This window comes from Dendrobates tinctorius, unplaced genomic scaffold, assembly GCF_039654945.1.
Source record: "Dendrobates tinctorius isolate UK_male_01 unplaced genomic scaffold, ASM3965494v1 ptg000226l, whole genome shotgun sequence".
NCBI lineage: Eukaryota > Metazoa > Chordata > Amphibia > Anura > Dendrobatidae > Dendrobates > Dendrobates tinctorius.
The window spans coordinates 6,630,949-6,649,678 of NW_027361893.1; the positions used below are offsets into that span (position 1 = coordinate 6,630,949).

Consider the following 18,730-nt stretch of genomic DNA (forward strand, 5'->3'; position numbering starts at 1 on the left):
ATGCTGGCTACAATCCGCAAAAACTCTACCAAAAATGTCCCAACACATCTGATAGGAAAAACGGCCCTGAAGTCACTAGACTTCAAAATCCCTATATCAGCACTCCGATATATTCTGAGGACAGAGCAAAAGAGATTAAACCGAACAGGGACAAAATGGAAATTCAGCACAGCCCCCAACCGGGGCAGGCTGAACTCAAAACTAAGTAAATCAGACAAAATCTCATGGAACGAAAGCAGAGCAAAACTTAGCTTTAGAAGACAGGAACTGACTGGAGGCCAGACCTCAGAGCAGGAGAAAATCACCAGCACCCAGAAAGGGAGTCGGCTGCCTTAAACCCAATCAGAGACTCCCGACATCCAATCGCAATCCTCCTCCTCAGGTGATAGTTCCTTGCTATTTAGATCAGCTTCATTACCTCTTATTACCAGCAGAGGGAGTCCAGATAGAGAACTCACGACTCCTCTGTCAACACAGCCAGCTCCATGATCCTCACCAGAAGCCAGATGCGAACCAGAAAATGAGTTCATAACAGTTATCTGTAAGAAGTGCTGAAGGACATTTAGCAGAGGGAAAAATCTACGAAATTTGAATACCAGTTGCATGCTTAGACATTTAACCAACATGCACTTGCAAGCGTGGACGGACTAGAAAAGCTCAGGTAACACATATGCACCTGCTCCGACTGAAGTTAGCCGGCAACGCTCCATCGCTTCCCCCACTGTATGGCCACCGCTAAGAACACCACCATCAAGAAATGTTGAGGTGTCTTCGTTAGGCCAAAGCAGTCAGGGAATCACAATATTTTCGCGAGGAAACACTGAATCTAGGCCATCAACACCCTCACCTTCACCAACCCCTTCTCAGTCTGTCATGTCCAACGCTAGTTCCCCCATATGCAGCTCTCATGTCCAGCTCACTCTACCAGACACTGAGTAGGACAAGAAAGTACTCATCCTTTCATCAGCGTACGCTGGCTTTGAACGCCTACATTGCCAAACTGATCTCAGAGATTATGCCCTTCTGTTTGGTTGAAAGCGAAGCTTTCCGAGAGCTCATGGCCTAGGCTGTCCCACGCTATGACCTACCCTTTCGGCACTTCTTTTCTCGAAAAGCCATCCCTGCTCTCCACCGGCATGTGAAAGACCGCATTGTCCATGCTCTAAAACAATCAGTGAGTGGAAAGGTGCACCTCACAACAGATGCATGGGTCAGTAGGCATGGCCAGGGCCGTTACGTGTCCATCACTGCGCACTGGGTTAATGTGGTGGATGCAGGCTCCACAGGGGACAGCGGCGGTAGAACAGTGCTGCCTAGCCCACGGTATAGGAAACAGTTGACTGTAGGCATTCGATCCTCCTCCAGAAGCGAAAGCTCGTCGACAGAGCGCAGTCGCACGAGCACTCCATCCACATCTGTCAGTGTTGCACATGAGGTTTCCCACTATCGAACAGCTAGTGGTAAGCGGCAGCAGGCTGTTTTAATAATGATGTCTTTGAGCAACAGCAGACACACCGCGGAGGTACTGGCCGACTACTTGCATCGACAAACTGAGTCATGGCTGAGCAGTCTACATCTTGAGCCAGGCAAGGTAGTCAGTGATAATGGGTGGAATTTTGTGGCAGCCTTGCAAAACTCACACACATATCTTGCCTGGCTCACACCTTGAGCCTGGTGGTGCAGTGCTTTCTAAATAATTATCCGGAGTTAACAGCCCTGCTCCATAAGTTGCGAAGACTGTGTTCGCACATCCGTCGCTCGCCTGTACACTCCAGTCATATGCAGAAGCTGCAGCAATCACTCCACCTCCCCAAGCACCGCCTAATCATAGACGTTGCTACAAGATGGAACTCCACCATGCACATGGTTGAGAGGCTGTGCGAACAGAGGCAGACTGTAATTCATTTGTGGGAGGATACACGGGCAGGCAGTTTGAGGGCAGACATGGAGTTGTCGGGTGTGCAGTGGTCAAAGCTGAAAAACCTCTGTAAAGTCCTTCAGTGTTTTGAGGAATGCACACGGCTGGTAAGCATGAGCATACCACTTATGCGTCTGCTCATGCAGACTTTGACTCACATTAAGGATCAGGCGTCTGCAGCTGAGGAGCAACAGGAGGAGGAGGAGGGAAGCCTTGATTACAGTCAGCCATTGTCTGGTCAGGGAACTGTCATGGACGAGGTGGAGGAAGAAGAGGAAGACAGATGAGGAGGAGGATGAGGGGGATGATTATTTTGGGAAGGAGGATGCTTCTCAGGGGGCAAGAGAAAATGTGGGCATGCTAAGGTCAGGTACAGGGTTTGTGCGTGACTGGAGGGATGTGGATTTGCCAGAAAGTTCTCCTCCACCCACCACTGGCAGTGCAGCATTGATACCTGGAACATTGGCCCACATGTGTGATTATGCCTTGTGGATCCTAAAAAGGGACCCCTGCATTGCCAAAATGATGAGGAATGATGACTACTAGTTGGCCAGCATCCTCGATCCACGCTATAAAGGCAAATTACACAACATCATGCCACAGGAGAACCTAGAGCTAATATTGGCTAACAAACAAGCAACTCTGGTAAACCGTTTGTTTGAGGTATTCCCAGCACACAGCAGCGGAGCTGGTTCTCCCACGAGCCGTAGTGGGCAAAATGGAAGGGTTGTTTGTGGTGCACACAGTCGAACTCGCTTTGGAGACAGGGGTTTCCTGACCATGTTGTGGTCTGATTTCTCAAGTACCGCACACACGACAGCTAATATAGAATCGATTGCAAGTGACAGGAGGCAGCAGTTGTCAACTATGGTTACAAACTACTTCTCCTCCCATATCGAGGTTCTCCCTCACAGGTCATTCCTCTTTGATTATTGGGCCTCTAAACTGGACATATGGCCTGAATTGGCACAATATGCCTTACAGGAGCTCGCTTGCCCTGCTGGTAGTGTGCTATCTGAAAGAGTGTTCAGTGTTGCTCGATCAATCCTGACAGAAAAAAGGACCCGTCTGTCTACCCAAAATGTTGATGATCTAACCTTCATTAAAATGAACCATGCATGGGTTTCAAAGGATTTTGTCCCACCTTCCCCTGATAACACATAGTTTGCCAGAAAAAAGGCTCGCTTTTGTCCTCCTCTTTCTCGGACTTCTCCAATTCCTCCATTTGCAGCTGCTGAAAGTCCAGCCTACACATCAACATATGCCATTTTTTAAACCTCCCTAACTGGGCTGCCCCCCCCAGGACCGGGTTCACCACCTGGCGCACCCGGGCAAGTGCTGTTGCCCTGAACAGGTGTGTGGCCCCACCCTTGGGTGACGGCACTGGCACAGGGCCTCTCATGGTACAATAAAGTGTCTCTGCCGGTGGGAGGGCCCACTCGCCGAAAGACAAACCTTCGTACTATGAGGGGCCCTGTGCCAGTGCCGTCGCCCACGAGTGGGCCCCCCATGCTTGCTCAGGGCCATTGCACTTGCAATACTTACCACCGCCATGACATCTTCCACCTTTCCTGACAGTGACATTCAGGTTAGAGAGCGCGATGACACCTCTGTATGCTCTCTACCGAAACAGTACAAGTGCAGAGAGCTTGAAGATGGCAATGCTGAGGAGTCCAGAGTAGAGCAATGCCCAGCAAGGAGAGGTATTTAATTTTTTTAAATGTTGGGAGCATTTTTTTGGGAGCAATATACACTGGAGAATGATATATGGGGCCCATCATACACTGGAGTGTTGTGAGTTCATTTTCCCCTTCACTACTGAGGCCTGGGGAACTCCCTCTTCTGGTGGAGAAGGGTGGTGAGCCTGATTATCAAACACCTGGGCCTGATGATGATGACTGGCTGAGTGGAGTTACTGACTGGATATAAGGCTGCCGACGCCCTTCTGCCCTGCGGGTGATTTCTCTGTGGGATCCTTGGAGACCAGTCTGAATTCCTGCTCTTCTAAAGCTAAGTTTTCTGCTCGGCTTTTTGCATTTGTGCTTTGACTTTGTTTTGCTTTGTTTTTCTGTATTTCTGCCATTCCCTGCTGGGGTGTGCTGAATTCCTTTAGCTCTGTCTTCTGAAAATACCTGAGTGATGATTTAGTTTTTGAAGCCTAGCTGCTTCAGGGTCTTTTTCCATATCAGCTTGTTGGCTTATGTCTTTGATAGGGTTTTGGCAGATTGCAGACAGCAACCTTCCTTTCCTGTTCTGTTTAGTTAGCTTGGGCCCCATCGTTTGCTCAGCCTATCTTTCTATCTGTGTGAGTGTTTTTTCATCTTGCTTCACCGTCATTATATGTTGGGGGCTGCCTTTTACTTTGGGGTCTGCTCTGGGGCAGTTTAGATTTCCTTTTCTGTCTTTAGGCTATTTAGCTCTGCGGCTGTGATCGAGGGTTCTAGGGCATCGTATGAACCCCCCACGGCTACTGCTAGTTGTGTTGATAGGTTCAGGGGTCTGCAATCTGATAGTTGCCAACTTCTCTGGTTTTCTGGACGTAGCTTCTATTTTTGTGTCTGCCTCCTGTGGTGACGCAATCATAACAGAATCACCTGCAATACCGCAGATCCTAGGGTACTCAATAGCAGGAAAGAATTGTAAAAAAAAAAAAAAAGGTGTATATTTTTTCCTCTATATCTCTGAGGCCGTAGGGGGAATTTTTTTTTCTCTCAATGGAGATAAAGCAATTGTCTGATCGTGTGGAGCAGCTCGCTGCGGAAGTGCGGGGAATTTCCGCCTACCTTGCTCATTCACATGCTGCTGAACCAAAGATTCCTACACCTGATGTATTTCTTGGGGATCAGTCTAAATTTTTGAATTTCAAAAATAATTGTAAATTATTTTTTGCCTTGAAGCCTAACTCGTCAGGGAGCTCCGCGCAGCAGGTTAAAATTGTCATCTCTTTGCTGCATGGCGATCCCCAGGATTGGGCGTTTTCTTTGAAACCAGATGATCCTATTCTGACTAATGTGAACGCATTTTTTCAGGCCTTGGGGTTGTTGCATGACGAACCTAATGCCATTGATCAGGCTGAAAAGACTCTGCTGGCATTGAACCAGGGTCGAGATTCTGCAGAATTGTACTGTCAAAAATTCAGAAAGTAGGCAGTACTTACTACCTGGAATGATAATGCCTTGGCTGCTCTCTTTCGGAAGGGGTTGTCAGAAGCCGTAAAAGATACTATGGTGGGATTTCCTGTTCCCTCTGGTCTTGACGATTCTATGTCATTAGCCATTCAGGTTGATCGGCGTTTGCGCGAACGCAAAGCTGCACGAGAGGTGTTGCCACCTGTTGAACAAATGTCTGAACCTATGCAATGTGATAGAGTTTTTTCCAGAGAGCAGCGTCAGGAGTTCAGAAGGCGTAATAAGTTGTGTTTTTTCTGTGGAGATGCCTCGCATATTATTTCTGTCTGTCCTAAACGAGAGAAACGCTTTGCACACACGTTTTCTGTTGGTGGTGTTCAACCTAAGTTTCTTCTGGCTATTACTCTGATCTGCTCCCTGTCCACATTTTCCGCCAAGGCTTTTGTGGATTCAGGAGCAGCCCTAAACCTAATGGACTTGGATTTTGCTAAACGTTGTGGATTTCCGATGACACCTCTGCAGACGCCTATCCCTTTGAGGGTGATTGATGCTACTCCTTTGGCTAAAAATAAACCTCAGTTTTGGACCCAGGTGGTAATGCGGGTCACCCCAGACCATCAAGAAAATTGCAGATTTTTGGTGTTGCATAATCTGCATGATACTATTGTTCTGGGGTTTCCCTGGTTACAAATTCATAATCCAGTTTTGGATTGGAAATCTGTGTCTGTGGTGAGTTGGGGTTGTCGGTGTGCCTTTAGTGAGGCTCCAGTGTTTTCCACCTCTCCTCAGTCGCATGATGTTCCTGATTATTTGGCGGATTTTTATGATGTATTTAGTGAGAATGAGTCTGCGTCTCTGCCTCCTCATAGGAGTTATGACTGTGCTATTGAACTGAGCCCGGGGTGTAAATTTCCCAAGTGTCGGCTCTTCAATTTATCTGTACCCGAGCACGAGGCTATGCGATCCTATATTAAGGAGGCATTGGAGAAGGGTCATATTAGACCATCCTCGTCACCCTTAGGTGCCGGTTTTTTTTTTGTAGCCAAAAAGGATGGATCATTAAGACCTTGTATTGATTATCGTGCCCTCAACAAAATTACTGTTAAATATCAGTATCCGTTACCCCTGATTTCTGATCTATTCTCCAGAGTTAAAGGTGCTTGCTGGTTTACCAAGCTTGACCTCAGGGGGGCGTATAATCTTATTCGCATTAAGCATGGGGATGAATGGAAGACGGCGTTTAATACTCCGGAGGGACATTTTGAGTACCTGGTGATGCCTTTTGGGCTCACTAATGCCCCTTCTGTCTTCCAGTGCTTCATGAACGATATTTTCCGAGATTTTGTCGATAAATTTTTGATTATCTATCTGGATGATATTTTGATCTTCTCCAAGGATTTGGATTCTCATGTGGAACATATTCGGACTCTGTTCCGGATCTTGAGGGAGAATTCCCTGTATGTCAAAGGATCTAAATGCCTTTTTGGAGTACAGAGGATTTCTTTTTTGGGATTTATTTTGTCCCCGTCAACTATTGAATTGGAGCTGGCCAAGGTACAGGCCATTTACGATTGGGTTCAGCCCACTTCTTTGAAGGCCCTCCAGAAGTTTTTGGGTTTTGCTAATTTTTATCGGAAATTTATAGCAAAATTTTCTAGTATTGCCAAGCCATTGACTGATTTGACTAAGAAGGGTGCTGATGTGTTAAATTGGTCTCCGGAGGCTGTTTCTTCCTTTCAGGAGCTGAAGCGAAGATTCACCTCTGCCCCGGTTTTGCGGCAACCTGATGTCTCACTTCCGTTCCAGGTAGAGGTGGATGCTTCTGAGATTGATGCAGGAGCTGTTTTGTCCCAAAAGGATCCTGTAACATCTAAAATGAATCCCTGTGCTTTCTTTTCCCAAAAGTTCTCTCCATCTGAACGTAACTATGATGTGGGGAATCGGGAACTGTTGGCCATGAAATGGGCATTTGAGGAGTGGAGACATTGGTTGGAGGGAGCTAAGCATCAAGTCGTGGTCCTCACTGACCACAAGAATTTGATTTACCTAGAGTCGGCTAAGCGCTTGAGCCCTAGACAGGCTAGGTGGGCCTTGTTTTTTACACGTTTTGATTTTGTGGTTTCTTTTCTTCCTGGAACTAAGAATGTCAAGGCAGACGCCCTCTCTAGGAGCTTCTTTGTTGATTCTCCTGTGGTGACCAAGCCTGCTACCATCTTAGGCGAAGGGGTAGTTCTTTCTGCCATCTCGCCCGATTTGAGACGTGCTCTGGAAGAGTTCCAGGAGGACAAACCTGAGCGTTGTCCCAGTGGAAAGTTGTATGTTCCTGACCAGTGGAAGAAGAGAGTGATGTCTGAAGTTCATTGCTCTGCTTTGGCTGGTCATCCAGGTATTTTTGGTACTAGAGATCTGGTGAGTCGGTCTTTTTGGTGGCCCTCCTTATCTCGTGATGTCAGGAATTTTGTGCAGTCCTGTGGGACGTGCTCCCGGTCTAAATCGTGTTCTCGCTCTAGTGGGTTGTTGATGCCTTTGCCTGTCCCCAAGAGGCCATGGACCCATATTTCAATGGATTTCATCTCTGATATGCCTGTCTCTCAAAGGATGACTGTTATTTGGGTGATTTGTGATAGGTTCTCTAAGATGGTTCATCTTGTACCACTCCCTAAGTTGCCGTCTTCCTCTGAGTTGGTGCCCCTGTTTTTACAACAGGTGGTTCGCTTGCACGGGATTCCTGAGAACATTGTATCTGACAGAGGAGTCCAGTTTGTGTCTAGATTTTGGAGAACTTTCTGTTCCAAGCTGGGAATTCAGTTGTCCTTCTCCTCTGCTTTTCACCCTCAGACCAATGGGCAGACAGAGAGAACAAACCAGACCTTGGAGTCATATTTGAGATGTTTTATTTCTGCTGATCAGGATGATTGGGTTTCATTTTTGCCCGTGGCCGAATTTGCTTTAAATAATAGAGCTAGTTCTGCCACTTTGATGTCACCTTTTTTTTGTAACTTTGGGTTTCATCCTCGATTTTCTTCAGGGCAGGTGGAGCCCTCTGCCTGCCCAGGTGTTGACACTGTGGTGGAGAGAATGCACCAGATCTGGGACCAAGTGGTGGATAAGTTATCTCTCTCCCAGGAAAAGGCCCAGCGGTTTTCCAACCGACATAGGACCATTGGTCCCCAGTTTAAGGTTGGTGATATGGTGTGGTTATCATCAAAAAATATTGCTATGAAGGTGACTTCTCCTAAGTTTAAGCCTAGATTTATTGGACCTTACAAGATTTTGGAGATTATTAATCTGGTCTCTTTTCGTTTGGCTCTTCCTGTCACATTTAAAATCCATAATGTGTTCCATAAATCTTTGTTGAAGAGGTTTTTTGAACCTGTTGTTCCAGGGGTGGCACCTCCAGACCCTGTATTAGTTGAAGGTAATATGGAATATGAGGTAGAGAAAGCACTGGATTCCCGTCTGGCTAGACAGAGACTCCAGTATTTGGTTAAGTGGAAGGGTTATGGTCAGGAGGATAATTCCTGGGTCTCTGCCTCGGATATTCATGCCAAAAGATTGGTGCGTGCCTTTCATCGGGCTCACACTGATCGCCCTGGTGGCGTGGTTGAGGGTTCGGTGACCCCTCCTCAAGGGGGAGGTACTGTTGTGAGTTAATTTTCCCCTTCACTACTGAGGCCCGGGGAACTCCCTCTTCTGGTGGAGAAGGGTGGTGAGCCTGATTATCAAACACCTGGACCTGATGATGATGACTGGCTGAGTGGAGTTACTGACTGGATATAAGGCTGCCGACGCCCTTCTGCCCTGCGGGTGATTTCTCTGTGGGATCCTTGGAGACCAGTTTGAATTCCTGCTCTTCTAAAGCTAAGTTTTCTGCTTGGCTTTTTGCATTTGTGCTTTGACTTTGTTTTGCTTTGTTTTTCTGTATTTCTGCCATTCCCTGCTGGGGTGTGCTGATTTAGTTTTTGAAGCCTAGCTGCTTCAGGGTCTTTTTCCATATCAGCTTGTTGGCTTATGTCTTTGATAGGGTTTTGGCAGATTGCAGACAGCAACCTTCCTTTCCTGTTCTGTTTAGTTAGATTGGGCCCCATCGTTTGCTCAGCCTATCTTTCTATCTGTGTGAGTGTTTTTTCATCTTGCTTCACCGTCATTATATGTTGGGGGCTGCCTTTTACTTTGGGGTCTGCTCTGGGGCAGTTTAGATTTCCTTTTCTGTCTTTAGGCTATTTAGCTCTCCGGCTGTGATCGAGGGGCCTAGGGCATCGTAGGAACCCCCCACGGCTACTGCTAGTTGTGATGATAGGTTCAGGGGTCTGCAATCTGATAGTTGCCAACTTCTCTGGTTTTCTGGACGTAGCTTCTATTTTTGTGTCTGCCTCCTACGGTGACACAATCATAACACTGGAGCATCATCCATTTGGCCCATCATAGAATCATAGAATCATAGAATCGTAGAGTTGGAAGGGACCTCCTGGGCCATCTGGTCCAACCCCCTGCTCAAAGCAGGATTCGCTAAATCATCCCAGTCAGATGTCTGTCCAGCCTCTGTTTGAAGACTTCCATTGAAGGAGAACTCACCACTTCTCGTGGCAGCCTGTTCCACTCATTGATCACTCTAACTGTCAAAAAGTTTTTTCTAATATCTAATCTGTGTCTCTTCCCATTCAGTTTCATCCCATTGCTTCTAGTCTTTCCTTGTGCAAATGAGAATAAAGTTGATCCTTCTACAATGTGACAGCCCTTTAGATATTTGTAGACAGCTATTAAGTCTCCTCTCAGTCTTCTCTTTTGCAAACTAAACATTCCCAAATCCTGCAACCTTTCCTCATAAGACAGGGTTTGCAGACCGGTCACCATTCTGGTCGCTCTTTTCTGAACTTGCTCCAGTTTGTTGATGTCTTTTTTAAAATGTGGTGCCCAAAACTGGACACAATATTCCAGATGAGGTCTGACCAAAGAAGAGTAGAGGGAAATAATGACTTCACGTGATCTAGACTGTATGCTTCTGTTAATACATCCTAGAATTGCATTTGCCTTTTTTGCTGCTGCATCACACTGTTGACTCATATTCAGTCTGTGATCTATTAGTATACCCAAGTCTTTTTCACATGTGCTGTCACTTAGCCCTATTCCTCCCATTCTATATATACTTTTTTCATTTTTATTGCCCAGATGTAGTACTTTGCATTTCTCCCTGTTAAAAACCATTCTGTTAGTTGCTGCCCACTTCTCCAGTTTACTTAAATCTTTTTGAATCATCTCTCTCTCCTCTCTAGTATTAGCTATCCCTCCTAGCTTTGTGTCATCAGCAAATTTAATCAGTTTACCCTCAATTCCTTCATCTAAATCGTTGATAAAGATGTTGAACAATACAGGGCCCAGGACAGAGCCCTGTGGTACCCCACTTGAGACATTCTTCCAAGTGGATGTGCAGCCATTTACGACCACTCTTTGGGTCCGATCACTAAGCCAGTTATGAATCCACCTAACAGTTGCCTTGTCCATTCCATACTTAGTCATTTTTTCAATAAGGATTGTATGAGAGACTTTGTCAAATGCTTTGCTGAAGTCAAGATATACTATATCTACAGCATTTCCTTGATCCACCCAATCAGTGATACCGTCATAGAAGGAAATTAAGTTAGTCTGACATGACTTATCAGTTACAAACCCATGCTGACTCTGTTTAATCACTTCATTCTTATCCAGGTATTGACATACATGTTGTTTAATAATTTGTTCAAAGATCTTTCCTGGTATAGAAGTCAGACTCACCGGCCTATAGTTGCCTGGGTCCACCTTCTTCCCCTTTTTGAAGATAGGAACAACATTTGCTCTTCTCCAGTCTTCTGGCACTTCTCCTGTTCTCCAAGAATTTTCAAAGATTATGGAGAGGGGTTCAAAAATTTCTTCTGCTATCTCCTTCAGTACTCTGGGGTGTAATTCATCTGGACCTGGAGACTTGAATTCATTTAGGTTAGCTAAGTGTTTCCTCACTATCTTTCTGTTTATAGATATCCTGGATTCTTCTATTCCCTTAATAGGACAGTGAATAACAGTTGATGTTGCATTTCCTTTCTGACAGAAAACAGATGCAAAATAGGAATTTAAAAGTTCAGCCTTCTCAACATCCTGTCTTACCATTTCATCATTTTCATATACTGGAGCATTCCAAATGGGGGACATCACATCAGACACTGGAGCAGCATTTACGGGGCCCATTATACACTGGAGCATTAGAAATGGGGCTCATTATATATGGAGCATTATTTGGGCCCATCATACACTGGAGCATCATCGATGAGGCCCATCATATACTGGAGCATTCTAAATGGGGCAGATCAGACACTGGAGCAGCATCTATGGGGCCCTTCATACACTGGAGCAATAGAAATGGGGCCCATTATATATGGAGCATTATTTGGGCCCATAACACACTGGAGCATCATCCATGGAGAACATCATATACTGTAGCAATATGTGGAGCTTATCATATACTGTATGGAACATTATATGGGACCAATTATTCTGTATGGAGAAATATATGGGGCTCATTATTCTGTATGGCGCACTAGGTGGTGGCCATAATACTGTATGGAGTAATATACTGTCCATTTTTTGAGCTATTGTAGAATTTAAAATAGATATCAGTCATGTCATGTAAGCAGTGAAGTATTTTTCATTGTACTATACCTATATTTCTGTGCCGTATCGGAGCATTATGAATTGTGGTATGTGTTAAAAGGGCGCACTGACACTCTTTGGCCCACGAAAACCTGGCGCCAGCCCTACTCCCCCACAACTTTAGCCAAATAACCCCCAGTTTTCAACGGGTAACTATTATTAGTAAATTAAGGTTCACAAGCTTAAGTAATAAGAATTGATGTCGTTGGCTTTGAAATGGGCACTGTAGGTGTGTTTACTGTCCTCCACTCACTGCCGACTTTGCTTCCCCATTTACTTGCATTGGGTTTCGTGTTTCAATCGGACCCCGACTTTTCCATATAGTCGGCCGATTTCGTTCGACCCGACTTTTAAGAAAGTCGGGTTTCATGAAACCTGACTGGACCCGAAAAAAGGCAAAGTCGCTCATCTCTATTGATTACCACTTGTGTCTCTGTAAAAACAATCCCCTTTAACCGTTTCCGACATCGGGTGTAAATGTACGCTGATGTCGGATTCCCTCACTTTGATTTAGGCTGCGGCGCTGAGCGCATATCTTTTCCGGCATATGATGGGCCAGAAATCCCGCCCATCGGTGACCCTGTCACGTGATCGCGGGTCACTGATGGGTTAGCATGACAAACATGGGTCTCCAGCAAACTTGTATGGTTGTCACTGCTGGATCCTATAAGTGCTGCCCGGTGTTCGGCGCTCATAGTAAATGAGCAACCTTGCTACATACAGGCGATCTGGGGGGGTCAGCGGGCGCCCTGGTCCGCTAGCTGAAATCGCATGGACCAGGGATCGTGCCTCCGAACTCCTGCTCTCCTTTTAACGTGGGCAAAACGCTACTCAGACAACACAGGGTGAGGGTAAAAGTGTGGCAATGCTTTATTGAACCACAAAACAGGCAGATAACACATAACACAGTCTCAGCAAAATACACAAGATGGTGCACACTACAGAGTTTCACCCTTCCGCTGATTTGCTGGGATAAGAGCATCTATGACTTCAAAGCTCCCATGATCGCTGCCCCACTTGTGGCACGCACACAGAGAGGAGATAACGATAAGCGTAGGAAAATGACAGTCCATTGAGTCTATACAAGGTACATAGACAGTTAATCTGACGAACACAACCTGGCTTCTCCAAACGTATCCACGGTTCAGCAATGGTCAATGGAGCAGATCTGTATTCTTCCATCTGAGGTTGAAAACCCCCTAGAGGTTGTTTCCTATAGAATGATAAATCCGTGTCCCTTGTGATGGAGCCATGATGTAAAATTGCTTCTGTATTGCCTCTGGTCCTTTTGGGATGTATGGATGTCTTGGCAGAATCTCTCTGGCTATTTCTCTCTCTTAGTCTCTTTATATAGAGGCATGTAACCTATTTTTAGACTTAACAAGTGTCCCCCATTCAGCATTTACACAAAGGGTAAGAATGGACATGAGATCAAGTAGCATTACTTGATTATTTAAACTATTTGCATAGTTTTTCCCTCTCTACTTTCAAAGTCAACAATCTGGCTCCATAGCACAATGCATAATTAGCATCTCAGCAAACATCACTAGTGATCAAGGATAAGTGCACAATCAAAGTCAATATTACTGGCTTAAGGTACGGTCACAGTTAGCGATGCACCAGCGATCCCGACCTGCGATATGACGCGGTCAGGATCGCTGGTGCATCGCTAAGTGGTCGCTAGTGAGCTGCCACACAGGCAGATCTCACCTGCGACATCGCAGGGGTCGGGGGTCGCTACTTACCTGTCAGACGAGGCGATCCTGACCAAAGGTGACTCATCAGGAGACTATTTAATATTGACCTATATTCAATCGAGACTAGAAAAAAAAAATAAAATCATGTATCATGATATCCAAAACAGTCAGAAAACTAGCCACATATGGGCAGACCACAGACTTCAAACCATATACTTCATAAGTTTATAAGCCACTCCAGTGACAGGAATAGAAAGTATGTGACATTCAGTATATACCGCTTAGGGAACACTGAACTTCCAGAGATCATTTCCATATTCTTACTAAATAATGGCACAGATCTCACAGACATTATGGCTGCACATATCCCTAGTCTTTATAATGATATTGCACTCATTCCCTGACAGACCGCAGCATGGCCATTAGTTAGAAGCTGCTAATGATCTTTGGAGCAGGTAAGTTTTCCCTGAGTGGTATATATTGGGCCGTCTGAAAACGGAGTTTAGCCTGGGACAATTTGTCTGCACTACTAATTGACAGCTGTTACAATACCAAACTAGGGCAGTCCCTATAGGAGGAAAAACACAATAATTATACGGGTTTTCACATACTTTCTATTCCTGACACTGGAGTGGCTTATAATGAAAGTATATAGTTTGAAGTCTGGGGTCTGCCAATATGTGGCTAGTTTTCTGACTGTTTCAGATAACATGATACATGATGTTAGAGTTTTCTTCATCTAGTATCGCTTGAATATGGGTCAATATTAAATAGTTTCCTTATGAGTCGCCTTTGGTGAGGTCAATGAAACCCGTAGACATGAGAGGCTTGGAGAGTGAGTGTGTATACGTCACCTCACCCTATATACTGAGACATGTGGTGTAAGTTTCATCTATTAGTCACCTTCTGACTAACCTTCAGGGGGTGAATTATGGGTATAGTTTAACATTTGAAATTAATAAAGTGAGTTTTATCCATTTGTCAGCAAACATGAGGAATGACAAGAGGTAACCCATTAAGAAGATCCAATTTTGGTTAAAACTATTCCAACATTATGAACATAAAAAAGGCTTCTCCTCTCTGTGACGTCTCTGATGTTTAATAACAGTTGATTTCCAAGTAAAATACTTCCACATTAAGAAAATGAAAAAGACTTCTCCTCGGTGTGACTACTCTGATGTTTAACAAGACGCACTTTCTGGTTAAAACATTTCCCACATTCTGAACAGGAAAAAGGGTTCTCTGCTGTGTGACTTCTCTGATGTCTAACAAGATGATATTTCTGGTTAAAACATTTCCCACATTCTGAACATGAAAAAGGCTTCTCCCCTCTGTGAGTTCTCTGGTGACTATCAAGATGCCCTTTCTGGTTAAAACATTTCCCACATTCTGAACATGCAAAAGGCTTCTCCCCTGTGTGAGTTCTCTGGTGGCTATCAAGAATCGATTTCCGGTTAAAACATTTCCCACATTCTGAACATGCAAAAGGCTTCTCCCCTCTGTGAGTTCTCTGGTGGCTATCAAGAATCGATTTCCGGTTAAAACATTTCCCACATTCTGAACATGCAAAAGGCTTCTCCCCTGTGTGGGTTCTCTGGTGATTAACCAAACCTGATTTCCGTTTAAAACATTTCCCACATTCTGAACATGAAAAAGGCTTCTCCCCTGTGTGAGTTCTCTGGTGGCCATCAAGAATCGATTTCCGGTTAAAACATTTCCCACATTCTGAACATGAAAAAGGCTTCTCCCCTGTGTGAGTTCTCTGGTGAGTAACAAAATATGATTTCCATTTAAAATATTTCCCACATTCTGCACATGAAAAGGACTTCTTTGCTTTAGGAGCAGTTTGTTTTTTAATGCCTCTTTTGTGACTTTGATTTTCCTTAGTAGTCGGTAATGAATCAGGAGACAGGACCTGTTTCATAGGATCAGATGACAGATCTTTGCTGTGAATGGATGACGGTATAACTGGAGTAACAGCAATCACTTCAGTTGTATCTTGCAGGATATCAAGATCGTCAAATTTGAAAATTGAAGATGTCAGCTGTCCCTCTGATTTTGTGGCACAGTCATCAGCTAAGAAAAAAAAATAATTATTTTGTAATAAAATATCCTTGAGTTTTATTTTTTGAACATTTCTACTTAAACTGTCCATAAAAATGGCAAGCTATGTAAAAAACGTTATTTACCAAGACAATGACAGTTCACAGTCCAATAGAAAACATTGTCGGATGAACCAGTAGTGTGTGGTGATCAACTGTTTGTTCATTCTGCCTCCCAAATATAGAATTATAAGAAACTAAATCAATATTATGTAGGCAAAAATAATACCAATTCTCTCACAATTCCCATTCAGGTCCAACATCTGTCAATGGAAAAACAGAGGTTCCCACACTATTAGTGGCTCAAAGGCTGTTGAAGAGCAACAAGGTTTCTATAAACCAATCCAGCAAAATCCGCTCTCACTTCTGAGTCTTGCAGTGTGCTCAAACAACATATAGGATCCCTGTATTTAGTAATATTATAGTGAGAAGAATCCACCTAATTTATGGTGTGTGTCTCCTGGAACACAATCTGGGCACTATGTGTTGGGTAACAAAATGGCAAATGTGTAATTTTCACTCTCCAACATCCACTGCATGTTAATTTCCAGAAAGCGGCTGTGGAGTCAAAATATTCACCTTTCCTATAGATTATAACCCTCAGTGAATTAATTTATAAAGGATTTACTTATTTATTTATGAGGATTTCGACTATTCTGGTTTTCTGTAATTTAGTTATATTAGGGCTCCTGCATATGGTGTTTCCAATTTCATCTGGGATCTGTTCCTGCTGCCCAGCTGGAGTAATCTGCTCCCTACTTCAGTCAATGGGAAAGTACCACACCCTACTAAAGCTCAAAGCATATCACCGGATTCTGCTAGATACAGCATTGTTCTCCTTTGGTTCAGTCGTCTGTGCTCAGCTTGTGGCTTGTGTATTTGTTTCCTGTTGTGACCGTGGCCCGTTTACTGACTACTCTTGTGTCTTCGGATTCTGTATTCTGTCCTTCTGGTTCTGACCCAGCTACCAGACTATTCTTTTTGCCATCCAAAACCACAGAATAGCAGGTAACACCATGGTCCCAGCCTAGGGGTCCCAGTGTAAGTCCATGTGCATTTAAGGATGTTAAAGTGCGATGAGCAAGGCAATCCTTGGGATATGGAAAGCAGAGAAGATAGAGCCAAGCATGTTCATGGTGGACATCTTTTCAGCTGCCAGGTGACCCAATACATTGTGTCTGCCAACTATTCCAGCTAGATCTGCATTAAAATAGCTAAATGGCGCTCCTTCCCTTCTGAACACGGCCATGTGCCCAGACAGTAGTGTACAATCGTGTGTAGGGTATCGTGCGAAGTTGGAAAATAATTTGTAAGATCCATTTGTTTTCTATTATTCTTTGTGAATAATTCCAAATCACCACATAAAGTGACACACGTCAGATTTTAAAAATGGGGCCTGATTAGGAACACAAAACTGGCTGCGGGAAGAGGATAAATCAGAATATTTTGGACACAAATTACTGTAATCACAAACTGTGACTACAGACAATAACATCTACTGAAATGATCAAACCCAACAGTCTTCATCAGTAATAAATGAGTAACTAGTGGTGAAACCTCTCTGGGATAATTAGTGTATGGGGCCCGGTGACTTCACAATCTAAACTATCGTAAGGTCCAATATTTTCTGTCAGATGAGTTTCAAGAAGAAATATTACACATTTAAAGAGAACTGTGTATAATAGTGCAGAGCTGAGATGTCTTAAAGGGAACCTGTCAGCAGGATTGTGCACAGTAACCTACAGACACTGTCAGGTCAGTGCCGTTATACTGATTACAATGATACCTTGGTAGATGAAATCAGTCTTGTGGTTGTTGTTTAATCTGAATTTGTAGTTTTCAGTTTATGAGATTCTTGTGCTCTGGGGCAGGGCTGTGGGCGGGGCTGTATGTGGTGCTCTGCTTACATATGCATCTGTATTTGTTTTTTACAGGTTACTCATCCCTCAGTGACCTGCTCTGCATTTTTACATAATTCATATATAATATTGTGAGGTTTAGAAAAAAAAACAACCACAAGACGGATTTCATCACCAGATATCAATGTAATCAGTATAACAGCGCTGACCTGACACTATGTGTAGGTTGCTGTGTACAATCCTGCTGAAGGGTTCACCTTAAATTTAGATCTAAGGCAATGGAGAGCTTTTATTTACAGTAAGACTCTTATGCATTTGGAAAAAGCGATGGAGAGGTTTTTTTAAGACTATCAGTGAGCTACAGACTCACATAAGTGACGCAGAACAATCCCACCACAATCAATCACACAGAATGAGCAGGTAAAAAAAAACACAGAATAAATAAAAATGCTACATCCCCAACAACAACTTATGCATGAGGGGAGAACTCCAACAGTAAAACGGAGTTGCACTCATTTAAGATGGACCATTGGAGCCACTATGAGTCCTGAGCCTATCAGCCATGCACAGCTTAGAGATATATCATGGCACAAGTGTAATGGTTTTATGTAGTTTATCACAATCCTCCTTGAAATTTGTTAGTTTTAATACAAATAGAAAAGTCAGGATAAAGGGAAATTCTGTTGTTATTGTACAGAAATTCACACTTGGCCTCAATGCTCATTTAATGATGTCGATCATAAAAGCGAAGTTTGGCCAGAAAGACTGGACCTGGCCTTGTAGGGACCATATGAGACATTCAGCAGCACAGAAGGGAGAGAAGGTAGATTCATCCAATAAGATATCAGGGATCTAGGAAGCCAACAGCATCATTACCCTCCAATTTCTCTTACAGGCCCATCAGAATACTTTTATTCAAGTGATTTTCTAACTTGTCAGCAGATCCTACATACACTGTCACTTGGCTTTGTAGTTTACAGACCTGGGCAGGTAACGGTCAGCGTCTTCCAATCCCAGGAGCTAGGTGGATCCTCCAGGTGTTAAGTTCTATAAAAAAGGGCTTTCAATGCCAAAGGTCATTTGAACAGTTTTGAGTGGAGGAGAATGTTGTGGTCTAGAGGCAAAATGGTGATCTCATGATTGTGATACGGTCAGAAGACACCACCGACGTAGCAGCCACAGACGTTGACTGAGAAGAATCTCAATGCAGGAATGAATGTGTTGCATGGATTTATGTCTTTTTATATCAATTAAGGAATTTGCACCCCAGACCTTGCGGGGCCATCACAACACAGAACTCAGACCCCAATCAGAGGACAATAAAACATTCACACTCCTTATCTAT

At 44.1% G+C, this 18,730-nt stretch overlaps 1 pseudogene; it reads right to left on the reverse strand.

Moving 5' to 3' along the window:
- Positions 1-18,730, reverse strand: part of LOC141059268 (uncharacterized) — a 285,741-nt pseudogene that overhangs the window by 134,908 nt on the left and 132,103 nt on the right.